Below are 14064 nucleotides of genomic sequence, written 5' to 3'. Positions count from 1 at the left end.
ACATCAGTGTTAAAAGGAAGACTAGGCAAAATGTGGGCCCTTTCCAGAAGGAAATGGGACACCTGGTTACCCAGGTCATGGAGAAGGCTGAGGTACTCAACTACTTTTTTGCCTCAGTCTTCATCTGCAAGTGCTCCAGCTATACCACAGAAAGCAAAGGCAGGGACTGGGAGAATGAATGAAGAACTGCCCATTGTAGGAGAAGACCAGGTTCAAGACCACCTAAGGAACTTGAAAGTGCACAAGTCCATGGAACCTGATGAGATGCATCCATGGGTTCTGATACAACTGGTGGATGAAGTGCCTAAGCCGCTATCCATCATATTTGAGAAGTCATGGCAGTCTGGTGAAGTGCCCACTGACTGGAAAAGGAGAAACATAAGCCCCATTTTTAAAAAGGAAATAAAGGAAGACTATAGGCCTGTCAGTCTCACCTCTGTGCCCAGCAAGATCATGGAGTGGGTCCTCCTAGAAACTATGCTAGGGCACATGGAAAATAAGGAGGTGATTGGTGACAGTCAACTTGTCTTCACTAAGGGCAAATCGTGCCTGACAAATTTGGTGGCCTTTAGGATGGGGTTACAGTGTTGGTGGACAAGGGAAGAGCAACAGACATCATCTACCTGGACTTGTGCAAAGCATTTGACACTGTCCTGCACAATATCCTTGTCTCTAAATTGGAGAGATGTGGATTTGACAGATGGACCACTCAGTGGGTAAGGAATTGGCTGGATGGTCACACTCAAAGACTTGCGGTCAATAGCTTGATGTCCAAGTGGAGAGCAGTGACGAGTGGTGTTCCTCAGGGGTCGGTGCTCTTTGACATCTTTGTCGGTGACAGGAACAGTGGGATTGAGTGCATCTCAGCAATTTTGCTGACAACACCAAGCTGTGTGGTGCAGTCCACACGCTGGAGGGAAGGGATGCCATCCAGAGGGGACCCTGATAGGCTCGAGAAGTGGGCCCATGTGAACCTCGTGAAGTTCAACAAGGCCAAGTTCAAGGTCCTGCAACTGGGTCAGTGCAATCCCAAGCACAAATACAGGCTGGGAGATGAGTGGATTGAGAGCAGCCTTGCAGAGAAGGACTTGGGGGTGTTAGTTGATGAGAAGCTCAACATGACCCAGCAGTGTGCGCTTGCAGCCCAGAAAGCCAACTGTATCCTGGGCTGCATCAAAAGAAATGTGACCAGCAGGTTGAGGGAGATGATGCTCTCCCTCTACTCCACAATTGTGAGACCCTTCCTGGAGTACTGTGTTCAGCTCTGAGGCTTGAAGCGAGTCCAGAGGAGGGCCACAAAGATGATCAGAGGGCTGGAGCACCTCTTCCATGAAGACAGGCTGAGAGGGTTGGGGTTGTTCAGCCTGGAGAAGAGAAGGCTCAGGGGACACCTTATAGCAGCCTTCCAGTACTTAAAGGAGGCCTACAGGGAAGATGGGGAGGGATTCTTTATCAGGGCATGTAGTGATAGGATGAGGGGTAACGGTTTTAAACTGAAAGAAGTTAGATTTAGATTAGATATTAGGAAGAAGTTCTTCACTGAGGGTGGTGAGGCACTGGAACAGGTTGCCCAGAGAGGTTGTGGCTGGTCCATCCCTGGAAGTGTTCAAGGCCAGGCTGGATGGGGCTTTGAGCAACCTGGTCTAGTGGAAGGTGTCCCTGCCCATGGCAGGCGGGTTGGAACTAGATGATCTTTGAAGATCCTTTCCAACCCAAAGCATTCTGTGTTTCTATGATTAATCGGAGTTTTTCTGCCTCTTTTCATAGGCACTACCATTTGTATAGAAGAATGGGGAAGGAGAGCTTGCTCCGTAGGCATTTCCTTCCAGTCCTGCTGGATCCGGCCCCAGAACTGTTGTGCAGAGCCATTCCTCGGGGTCTCTGTGCAGTGAACTTTGAAGGGGCAAGGGAAGCTGCCAGGCTGCCTATCCACTTCAAGCCTATCTGAGATAGGCTCACTCGGCATTAAAGCCACACTAAGAGCATGGCCCCTCCACACAGCCCAGATAAGGTGGCAGATGTGTTCAGTAGCGGGACCAATATTAACAATAACATGTATTTTGTGGGGGTTTTTTTTTGCCAAGGATGGACTAGCTCCTCTAAATGGATTACTTTAATCTACAAGGATAACCCCCTGGGTTTTCACGCTCACTGCAAAGAAGAGTGAGCAGTATGTTAAAAAGCTCTTCCTGGTAGCTTATCTAAACCTGTCTTCTCCTAATCCCTCAGTTTTAGTCTTGAAATTAAAATACACTTGCATCGTCCTTTTATTATGAAGTCACTCAGTAATTAGCCTGCTGAAGATTTGGGGAAAATTTTAATTCACTCTAATGACATACAGTTCTCTTCTGACTGCTGTCTGTCCAAGGGGATTAGGAGAAGGTGGAGAAAATGATGTTTCTAAATGGGGATGGAAAAACTGAGCCTCCTTGCCAGGGTGCTAGGCACATCCCCTTCTGGAGCATAGCTGGCTGCGTCCAAGGTCGGTTCCTCCGCTGATAAGGGCTGTTGTGAAGAAACACAGAAGCGAAGGCTTGCTCCTCCTGCCTCGTGGGAGCTGCCTCTTAGTGGAGGCTTTACCCCTGGCCCCCACGCTGCGCTACATCGCTGCTGTGCCGCAGTGATGGCCGTGCCCTGGCTCCTGCTGTCGCAGTTCTGACCCTGACCCAGCTCCACCGCCTCAGCTTCCCAGCTCGCCCCTGGACATGTCTTGCTGCTGTGGACATCCTTGGTGGCCACCCGGCTGTGTCTGACCCCAATCACTGCCCCAGGCCTGATCCTGCTCCAGACTGGCTGCTCGGCATCCTGGCCCCTGGTCCGTGAGGGCTCTGCCCCACTGGCTGTGCTGCCGTGGGGCAGCACCGAGGCCCTCGTGGCACCCCGACTCACTTTTGGCTTTCCGGAGAAGGATTTAATCCCATTCACTAATATTCCCTCCGATTCAAAACCCAGGTGAGACTGAATTAGCCTTGTGTGGCCACGTGATGAAGCTGTTTCTGCCCAGCTCGTTATTTCCAATGAGTAATAGCAGATTTGTCAATATTTATACTGCATCCTCAGTACAAGTCAGCTTGTTTAAGCTGAAGTCAATATAAACTATACTGATTCATGCTGGCTGAAAAATCTGTCCACATTTTCTAAACACTTCAGTCGAGTTAAAATCCCTGCATCTTTAGAACAAGAGATATCTTGCGTTAATATCTCTGTGTTAATATTTTCCCATTATGTAGATCAGAGACTTGTGGAAATGACATTAGCACTTTCCTTCAGTGCCGTTTATAGCTTTTAACAGCTTCCTGACATTGATAAAGCGTGTTATGAAAAGCAGAGTCAGCAGGCTGAATACACAGACTGAGTTATGTTTTTATTAAAAGTATTATTCAGCTATCACACAATGTCACATGTAAATATCCTCATGAGCTTCTAGTGAAGCAATGTCATATATGAAAACGGTTGCCTCTGCCGTTATATCTTTGCCGGATACCATGCCAGTGGAGAGAGAAGGGAATGGGGGCCCTGAAACTCAAATCCACCCCTCCTGGTTTGTGGGTGACTGACCCTGGGCAAAGGCACAGTACATCTGAATTTCCAAGCTGTGTGAGAGCGGTGTTACCTTGCAAAGGGGTATATCAAATACTAAGCAAATATTTAGAGCCACTATTTTCACTCCACTTCTCATGTGAATAAGTGCTCTCAGGTTGACCTGCTTTATAAAATTCAACTCTGAACTCAGTTGTGATGTATTATGTGGAGATTACTCAGACATCTCCCATTGCAGTCTGTACATCACGAAAAGCAAAGATACCTCTTTGTGTACTGAACTCACCACCAAAGACATGTCTCATGGAGGTACACCCTGACTAGTTCAGGGACTGATGATGTGTAGCTGTGCAAGCCTGGGACTCATGCTGCTGTCCGTGTTTATGCTGCTCCTTGGGTAGATTTTACAACCTGCAATTCAATTCCTTGCTCTACAGCTACATTACTGAAAATCCCAAAGGTAGGTACTGTAGAGCTGACCTGGAGCCACTGCAGTGATGGGGCACAGCAGGTCCTTCAGGCTGCTGTGATAAAACAGGGTGACAGACAACAAAAGGCACAGCAATAGTGTATGATGATTGACTGGGCCTGCAAAATACATTTCCGTTTGAATCTGGCATTGTTTTGTCAGTAGAGATAATAGCAATAAGCTTGTAGGAGTAATCTAAAAATGGTAACTGGAAAATGAGTTCCAAGAACAAGGCATCAGATCTGTGGTGAGCAGGTCTTGCAGCTTGATGTGTGAGTCATAGCATTGGGTGATTTTTCTCTAAGTCCCATTGCCTCCCAGTTCTTGATTATGTATGGCATTTGCCTTGATTTTTCTTCTTTTCTTTATGGAGTAGAGGTAATTAAGCTGTTATGACTCTAATGTACACACAATCTAGACAAGGACAGCACCGTGTCAAAAAATTCCCAGGGGGCAGAAAGATGAGTCTGAAGACATGATCAGTGTGCTCCCTCAAGCTTCTGGATTGGAAAAGAAAGTGAAAAGAAGCAGAATTATATCAAACACCTTTTTTAAAGTGGCAATAAGAAGGTGGCTATTTAGGGAGAGTGCATGAGCCTGGCCACTTTGCACTGCTCACTCGTGCAGCAAGTGCAAGTACCTTAAGGCTGTGAAAGGGCACATTCTTGCCTTTTCCTTCTAGTGTTTATAGTCCTGTTGTCCGTGAAGAAGAAAAGACAATGTAAATAAAGACAAGACATGTAAGAAGCCTTATGAGAAAGGAAGACTGTTGGAGATGTGCCGTCTTTTCTCCCCCACCAGAGCCACCTCAGGGTGCCTTCCTCCAGTTGCTGGTTGCACGGGTTGTTTCTGCCCTCTGGTCTGCTGTTCTCTCCTTTCCTCCTGCTCTGCCCTGGGTGAGGGATCCATATGGTTTGCAGGCCAGGAGGCTGCAGGCAATGCATGATGAGCAGCAAGACGGGAATTCACTGTCAGCAGACCAGGCTGCTGAACTACAACCCCTGTAAACATTCATTGCACAGCACCTGGAGGTGCTCTGGGGGGAAGCCCATAAACTTCACATGGAAGGTACCAGTGTTTTCACTGGCTTTGATAAATGAGTATGTGTACCTTCTAAATGTTGTCCAATGACTGTGAGACAGCATAATTGCAGTGAGGTGGCAGTTGCTACAGAAACGGGTCACTGGAAGAGCCAAGCAATTAGGCAAGTAAAAGCCAAGGAAATCATCCATGTGTAAACTGACTTCCTAAACATCCACACCTCCTCTTATTGTATGCATTTGTGTGCAGATAGATAGAGTGTGTAAATAGGTGGAGTATTTATCATTAGCCAGTTTGAGATGTTCTTTTTTTAATTTGGTTTTTTTTTGAGTGAGTGTACATCCTCTTTAAAAATGAAAGAAATGACCACTTAGAGACAGAGGAAGCTTTGCTAAAAGGTCTGTCTTCCCCTGGCCTTATTTATTATTTAGTTCTTCAGCTGACGTATTTAATACTGGAAGGCACTTGGAGACTCTAGTTTGAAAGAAAAATGCTGCACAAAATCAAGCTTCCTCATAGGAACAGGAAACATCTTCAAAAGTTAATTGCTTTTTCACAATTAAATAAACCTCTTTATTACTGTTCTGTTCAACAAGGAAAAAGAATGTGCGGCATGTCTTTAATTTCTTCAGGATGCATGCTATATGGGTAGCCCGATTCCCCTCTCATTTTCTGTTTTGGTAACAGTGAAAACGTCACACCAGTGAGTTGACTCCAACTGTATCTTGCTACACACAAGAAGAGAATTAGGCATGTTAACTGTGATATTTTCTCTTAATGCTGAAATTGGCTGGAGACACAGAGCCACATACTGATTTACTTCATAAACCCTAAGGATAAGGCATTGAAGAGATGGAAAAGAAACATGGACTTTGTCCTAGGCTGTTTTGAGTTGACAGCAGTAGGTAATACATTAAGTGGAAAGCACACTAGAGACACCATTGTGTACTATCATCACAAGAGAAATAAAAATACAGAGTTCAGTGTTCAGAGAGAACAGCTGCAAATATTAGTTCTTCACCCAGGTTAGCAGGTACTGGCTCCAGGCTGAGCAACAAAACCATTCACATGCCTCTTTCCTTCACAGCAAACCAAAATATTGCTCATAAAGCTACTATGAAGACCTTGATTAAATGATTAATTATCACAGACGTGTTAGGAAGTGAATTGCAGGACATGCTGCCTTATGGCTTTTGAACTCACACACTCTTTTATAGCCTCAAACTATGGCACCTTGAGATCTGGGTGTGTGTAGGGGGACTGTCATGCACGTCTCCTGGTTGTGTGAAAGGGGGTACATACAAATCCTTTCAGCAGAGGAAGGAAGAACAGGCAGCTGGCTGTTTTCCGAGACCTCCTTACTGGTGCTGAGAATATTATTATTTATTGTGTTTTGCATGCTCCCAGGGCTTTACAGAACAGATTAAAAGTTTGGCCTTGGTAGTAGTCCCTTAGTGCAGTGCAAAGCGGGTGGCATTAAGTGTAACATGTCACTGCTTTGAGCCAGGAGCCCAACATACCCACCTGGTAAAGGTTTAAAAGGACAAGGCTGTGACCAAAGTTCTGGCTTGCATTGTGGGGTCCTGCCCGTGGAAATGTGACCAAGATCTGCCAGCTGCCATGTTTGACTCTGAGGATGAGGGAAATAAGAATAACTGTGAGGTGGAGTGACCGAGTGTGCTCATGGCTGTGTGAGGGAGAAATGGAGCAGCTGGGACTTGATGCATATGCAAAAGAGGGCAAATGAGTGTGCACATGAGGGGCTGCATGGGTCCATAAACGGCTACATTACAGAGGGAGACATGGAGGTTAAACAAATACAGATTGTAGCTCCATCCCCTGCTGTACTGCACACCAGGAGTTCTGGAAAGAGTTTTACATTATTTATCTTCCAGCCACTTCCAGTTAGCACCAAGAGGCAGTCACCCTGCAGTGTGGTACTTCAACATGCCTGCAATGACTTTCCTCCAAAATCGCAAAGGAAAGCCGTCTTACTAACAGCATGCTGGGAATGCTTCATGAAGGGAGCAGGGTCTGTACTGAAACCAAGTCTGGCTATTAGTCAGATTCGTACCAGAAACTCAGACTGTTTATTTAGTGAAGTAATGGAAATGAAAAATGTGTAATGCAAAAATACAGTTTGGGGAGAGTAGGGGGATTTTTCAGACACAGAGGTTTCACAGCTATTCACCCACTTTGCATTTGTGCATCGATCTGGAGAGCTGCTGCTGTGGTGAGGACTGAGACTGGAGCTCTGACAGCACAACCGAGCCCATCTCGAGCTGAAAGAATGAGCTGAGAGATGTAAATTTGGAACGAGGGTGTAAACATCTATATGTGGCCCAGCTAGTGCTGTAGGAGGGTGGGACACTGCTCTAAGAGGCGTAAGTTCTCCTTTAGGTTACCTGTCAGATACCTGCACGTACACTGCTTGTAATGTGCCAGCAGTGTTGCTTTTATCGCAGCTTACACACACACCCTCTCAGCGATTACATGGGCAAATAAAGAACACCCTCATGCTTGTATTTAGCACAGGCACCACTGTATAATTCAGACACAGAATATACAGGCTTTTGCAAATGAAACAAGTACTGGGATTTTCTCTTTGATGGGAGAAAAAGTAAAACCGAAAACCGCTCAGGTGGGAGGGCTGGTGGCTGACTTTGCAGAACTGCAGCTGTGCCTCCTCGCTGCTGCTGAGCAGGGAAGTGGCTGCCCCATTTTTCAGAAGTTCTGGTGGAAGTTTAGGTTCCCTGAGAAATCAGATAAACTCTGTGCTGCTTTTAAACAAATAGATACATGTTAGGAAAAGAACAGAGGAGGCCTGCTTCATCGGTTTTGCTGTGGCTGAAATTGGAAGCATGGTCTGTCTGTCGGGAAATTTCAAGGCAGGACTTTTGCAAGGAGTTTCAGAGTGAGCTTTGTGAGATCAGGTAGAAACTATGTTAAGAAATGTAGCGTAGTTGGCTTCACAACCCTCTGAGGGAAAAGCTAACTTACACGAGTTATATCTGATTTGTGCATCTTGTGCGTTGGAAACATATTTCTAAGAGAGATGGAACTCTAAGTGATGGAACTGCCTACTGGCTGGCTAATGGCAGCAGGGAGTAGGCAGTGTTACTAGTAAAAGATTAATGAGATGAATGAATCTTTAATCTCAGTGTTTATGGTCTAATTTGTTGCTCTTATTTTCACTTTACATTGGCTAGCTCAGTGAAATGCCTTATCAATGAAAACAGCAATATGCTTAGAAGCTTGAAACAACGATTATCTCTCTTCAAGATCCTAGATACTACATTATCAAGGAACTATGAGGCTTGACTTTTTGTTTGCAAAATAGGGAAGGAAAAAATGTCTACTGAGGGAATTTAAAGGCTGGAGTTCTATGGCTTGTGTCATGCAAGCAAGCAGGCTTTCGCAATAGTCTTTTTCTGCTTGTAAAATCGATAAACAATTTGCAGCAGTTTTAGTTAATTGGGTCATTGCTTTTTTCCTCCCTTGTAACCTTCTAATTTTACTCCCATATATTTCTTCTGGCTCCAGTTCTGGCTTTTTTTTGTCTGCTTCTAGCAAATTATAAATAATCTTTGTGTTTTGGTTTACCAGTAATAAAGTGGACCTAGTAATACCTAGTCATCTCACAAGAGTATACTGAAAGTTAACTAACAATTTGAAAAGCAATCCTAGATCCTCTGGTTCTTAATTACCATGTAGTAACTGTACAGCACTGCAGCCTTAAAAATAATTTAGTAATGAGTTACTGAAGACATGACCTCATTTTATTCCTAGTATCAATTTTTAGAATGTGAAAATGTTCCATTTAGTCCATTTTCTGGAATAGAGCATTTGTGACTGACTAGTTAGCAGCAGTTAGTTGACATGGATGTAGTTTAGCTAAAGCTTTATCTACAGTATATTTACTACAGCAATAAAGGTTCTTGCTGCAGATGGTAATGCATGTGATAAAGGACGGACTGTGCTCCCCAGTTGATATATTTATGTCATAACTGGAAACAGCTCGGAGGCTTGAGAACACTTTATCACATCATTCCTGGAGCTATAATTGAGCAAACGCTATCAAAGGAAGCTGTGGTACAAAAGTAAGTAAGTAATGAGAAGTTAGAAACATTTCTTCTGCTCACAAGAGAAAGTAAGGAGCAGGGGTGGGAAACGTGGGGAGAAAAGGAGAAATACAAAGTATTCCTGGATATACATGAGTTTTAGTAACTTTGCAAAGGGGAAAAGTAGTGACATTAACATCAAATCAATAGCTGCATTATATCATTGCCTTTCATGTGATGAAGCTTACAGCATTTGTGCATCTGTGTGCACATCTGTGCCGAATTTCTTCTATCTTATGCAAAATAAGCCTTGTTATGAGTTTTGGGGTCTTAATTACAGTAACCACGTAGGTACTCTTCCTTCATTCAGAAGTGACGAAATAACCAGCAGACAGACAAAATCCAAACCTATGGGGTGCTCTAGCTCTCCCTCTAGTGCCTCTGCAGCAGATTTAACATGGAGTTTGAATTTTTTTTTTTATTATTTTTTTTATTTTTACACCCCCCACCCCCCCCATGTCTATTTATCCCACACTTGCTAGCAGCTGTATAGAGTGGGTGTCAAGTGCTGCTACCGATGGGAGGCATGAACTCCCAGCTAACAGCCTTTTGCATGCACCCGGTCGCATTAGTTACAGGAAACGAGCTTCATGTAGGCGGGTGTAGTGAGGAAGGTTTAGTTCCTGTAAGAATTTTGGGATTTGGTCTGGGACAAATAACTGTCTTACAGCTAGATGACCACTGTGCAATGCTCATGGAAGCTTCTCCATGGTGGACTATGTGGCTGAATACCTCCGGGTTCTTTTGGAGGCATCTCCGACAGCTCTGCCCTAAATTTATCAACACCCAAATGATTAGAACTGTGCGGTAATTCTCTTCTAAAGCATTTAACCAATTCAGAGTTTAACTCCCACTTGCAAAAGTGACCTTGGAGACACTCTGGCATTTAAAGAGGTAGAAAGGCATCCACAGATATTTTCATGTAGCTTGTGGTGAGGCAGGAGCCTATGGGATTTTAGAATCCCACCAGGCATCTCCTTATCTATTCCAGTGCATACATAGGGATTATCTTTACCTGTAGACGCTGAGGTGTAAAGGATTTATTTTCCACAAAAGGCTTTTAGCAGGAAATACGTGAGTCAAGATTATAGACTCTTTGACTTGCCAGTCAGCTGATACCCAGCCTTAAAGAGGCACTTGCATGTTCCGTGTCTCTTTTTGACGGTACAGTTAATTGGGCACAGGCAATTCTGCTTTTAGGGATTTCTAATGCTGCCTCAGGTGGGACATACTGCATAGGATTTCTGACCCAACGTATGCTCCTCTTTGGCTGCTAGGACTTTGATCCAGTAACTGCTTTCAGGGTATGCCTGGTGCATCAGGTAATAACACAGAGGGAGTGAGTGTGCTTGCTTCTCTGTTTTCCCCTAATGTCCCACTGATATTCACCTAGGATATGGCAAATATAGCTTCATTGAGTAGCTACAGTTTTTACTTACCCATGATGCTGATGGTTCAGTATGTACTTGTCTCCCTTGCTGAAGGGGTTTTGAATTTGCACTTTGCAGGAGAGTGCCCAAGCCTGCAGGTTATGAAGAAGGGGCTACCAGGTAAGCCAGAGAGAGGTGTGAATACCACCCTGCCGTCAGGGCTGTCGTGTGGGGAGGAAAAAAACCCAAACCCCTCTGTGTTTAGCTATGCCACGCTGAGAATTTAATAATGTCCTCAGAGGAACGCAGCTGAGTGACTAGGCTTTTCTCTCACTAAATGTAATGTCAGACTCTTTTGATCCCGTGAACTATTTTTCATGCACAGTGGAACAGTTTCCATTGGAGGAACTGAACGTCTTCCTACCCCACGGCAGGGTGCTTCCCACTGAGCTTGGAACAGGTTTATGGGAGATAAGAGCTTAATTCCCCGCCTAGAAGAGGGAGTTGAACTCAGGTTTAAGTTAACAAAATCCTTCTAGATGCTGACTTATAAAGGAGCCAAGCTGACGGTGCTCTTTTGCTGGATTTTGCAATAAAATGTTGGATGTGTTCCTTAGGAAGCATTTCTCCCAGAAGGTGACTCAAGGCTGTGAATGAATGGAGGACATTTGGTGCCAAGTGAAGTACTACAACCCTAGCAAGGCAAAGGAATCGGAACAGATTTCTTCAGCACTTTCTAGTGCTGAGGTTATGTGGCCTACATGATTCCAGTCTAAAATGCTTTGGGACTTGGCGCTCTCGGTAGACACAGCCACTCAGCATACTCACAGTTGTACAGTCTTGTTTGTGTTTGCCATTAGATCAGCATAACAGCTACCCTGAACTAGTATAACCTCTCGTCATCCAATTCAGCTCTGTGCACATAGGAAGCTACCCGTTTGGAGGTAATTGCACTTGTAACTATGGCAGGAAAGCTAAAGGGCAGCAAGGTTCTTTGAAAAATAATTAGTTGTCTTAAATCTGGATTCTTCAATGACCTTGGCAGTATTAATTCTCTGAAACCTTGGCCTTTATTCACTTCTGACTGCCTTGCCTGTTATTTGCAATAAACATCTGATCTAGGGGGAATATATTTTACAACTGGGCTCTGACTCCACAGTGGGAGATCTGGCCTGTCTGTACAGCAGAGCACTGGGAAGGCTCAAGTGTTGTGAGTGTGAAATGAAACATGGCATACAGCTATAACGTGAGCTGCTTCTGCTCTTGCTGCTCTAGTCGTATTCCCATACAATGAATGTCCCTTGCACAGGACAGGCTCCGTCCCACTCAGGACAAAGTATTTTGAAGTCCTGCATTTAGGTGGGTAGTCCCAAGTTCAAACAGGCTTGCCTTCTATACATGTACATGTTTGTTTTTATTTTTATAACTGACTGGAGGAAACAAGAAGTCACAGGCACAATGCTCAGTAGCTCAGTACAACCCTAGTCCCATTGTCCTTTGCTTTTGTCCTTTTTCATAAAGACAACAAAACCTTTAGGACAGATTTAGTCTTCTCAGTTCATGTGTTTATAGTTTACGATCATAATTGGAGCCCGTAGGCAATATTCATACTACTTTCAATAGGCATCGGTTTGAGTAGCAGATGCTCATTACAACGATTCCATCTCCTCGCTAGTCAGGGCTATGTGTAAGACTGGAATATGTCGTTGTATTTGGAGAGGGTAGGTTTTGAGTGTCTCTCTTGCACCTAAAATCTTTCTGGACAGGACAGCTGGGGACCTGGTTGGGATCCGATCCCACAGGTAGCCCCATTGCCACTTTGAGTGGGCCACAGCCGCTAGGGAAATCAAACTGCAGAATGCCTAAGGAGACTGGGAAGGGGGGATTTCTAAACTTAGGCACCGAGTTCAGCAAAATGGGTGCAAGATCGCGTACATTAAGGCTACACTTGCATTGAACAGGTCATTCCTCAGCCGGGTGGGTGGTGAGCGAGTCAGCAGTGGTCCGCTCCACTCAGACTCAGGTGGGCTGGTAGGAGTGTCACTGGCAAAGGGTACAAAATCAGCTCTCCAGGTAATACTCCTTTCCTGATGGCTAGCTCTTGCTTTTGGGGATGGGCTGGTGAAGTATCTCTGCTCCTAAAAGAAGCAGTGAGATGCTTCACCGCTCTGCAGGTTTGTTCCTGACAGGCATTTCAGCACTGCCAGGGCTGCTGCTAGTGTGAAGTGGCTGCAAAGAGGGACAAATTTTAATGCTGTTGATATTCTTTCACTGTGACTACAGATCATGTCTCACATATCAGCTGCTCAGTGGGAAAGCTCGGGACTTCAAGTGTAGCACTGTGGGAAAAAAATCTGTATTTTTTTTTTAAAAGCAGATGTACCTTCTCAAATATCTATTTGAGTTTATATTTTGAAACAGTTATAAAATGCAACTGAGATATGTGGGATGAGCTTGTGGTGAGAATCATATATTTAAACAAATTAATTGCTGTGCTACGAGATGAAACAAGGTATAAACATTCAGGGATATATTCTGATCTACTTGCTATTTTTATGGTACCACTGTAACAACCTCCTGCTGCAGCTATGCAGATCCCAGAATATAAGCAAGCGTTCCTTTACCCCAGCGAAAGTTCACGTTCCTCAGCTGCCTTGTAGATCGAAAAATACCTGGATTTGCTGCTGCTGTTTGTTACCCAAAGCAAGGACACCCTGAGTTGGCACCTCCTGACTCCCTATTGTGCTCTGCTTTAGCATGTGACCGTGCACGCTGAACGCTGGTGACAATTTGGCTATTCACACAGCCCCACGCCGCGGAGGCCTTGCCGCTCGCTCTGCGCAAACATCGATCTCTTCGAACAAACAAATTCATGGACGTCAAGGCCGGGGATTTGAAAAGGGTGGAGTAAAAGAGCCGTTTGGTAGCTTGATAGTCTTGTAAAGCAGCTTGCTGGGCAAGCGGTGTAACGAAAACTTCTCTGCGCTTGATGTTGTTGTAATAGAAAGAGCTCAGCTTGCAGCCGGGAGAGTCGGTGGCGGTTTTCTTCTCAACCGTTAAAGCCTCCTTAACGCAGCCACAAGGCACCGGCTTGCCGGGTGTAAGCGCCAGCGAGTCTCGCAGGGGGGTCTCCACCGCCAACACGCTCCCAGTTCCATCTGCGAAGGCGCGGACGGCGGACCGAGGGGGCAGAACGGCCGGCCGCGGCCCGCCAGGAACCGCCCCAGCCGCGCAGCTGGATCTCTTCAGCCGCCGGCCTTAACGCAGCCTCCGCCTGCTCGTCTGAGTTAATTAATTACGGGCAGCGGGTCCTTCTCGTCTCGCCTCCTCCGGGCCGCGTTAAGGGACGGCGACGGCCGCCCCCAGGCGCTGCCCGGCCGCCGCACGCACGACGGGGCCCGAGCCCGGGGAAGGCGCCGCGGCCGCAGGAGCGGGGGCTGCGGTGGGACAGGGCCCCCCCGGCCAGCTTTAGGGCTCCCGCTACCGGAGGCAAAAGCGCTGCCCTCACTCAGCGCGGAGACCC

Source organism: Buteo buteo, chromosome 3, assembly GCF_964188355.1.
Source record: "Buteo buteo chromosome 3, bButBut1.hap1.1, whole genome shotgun sequence".
In the NCBI taxonomy this organism is placed as follows: domain Eukaryota; kingdom Metazoa; phylum Chordata; class Aves; order Accipitriformes; family Accipitridae; genus Buteo; species Buteo buteo.
Note: the sequence above shows the minus strand (reverse complement) of the source record.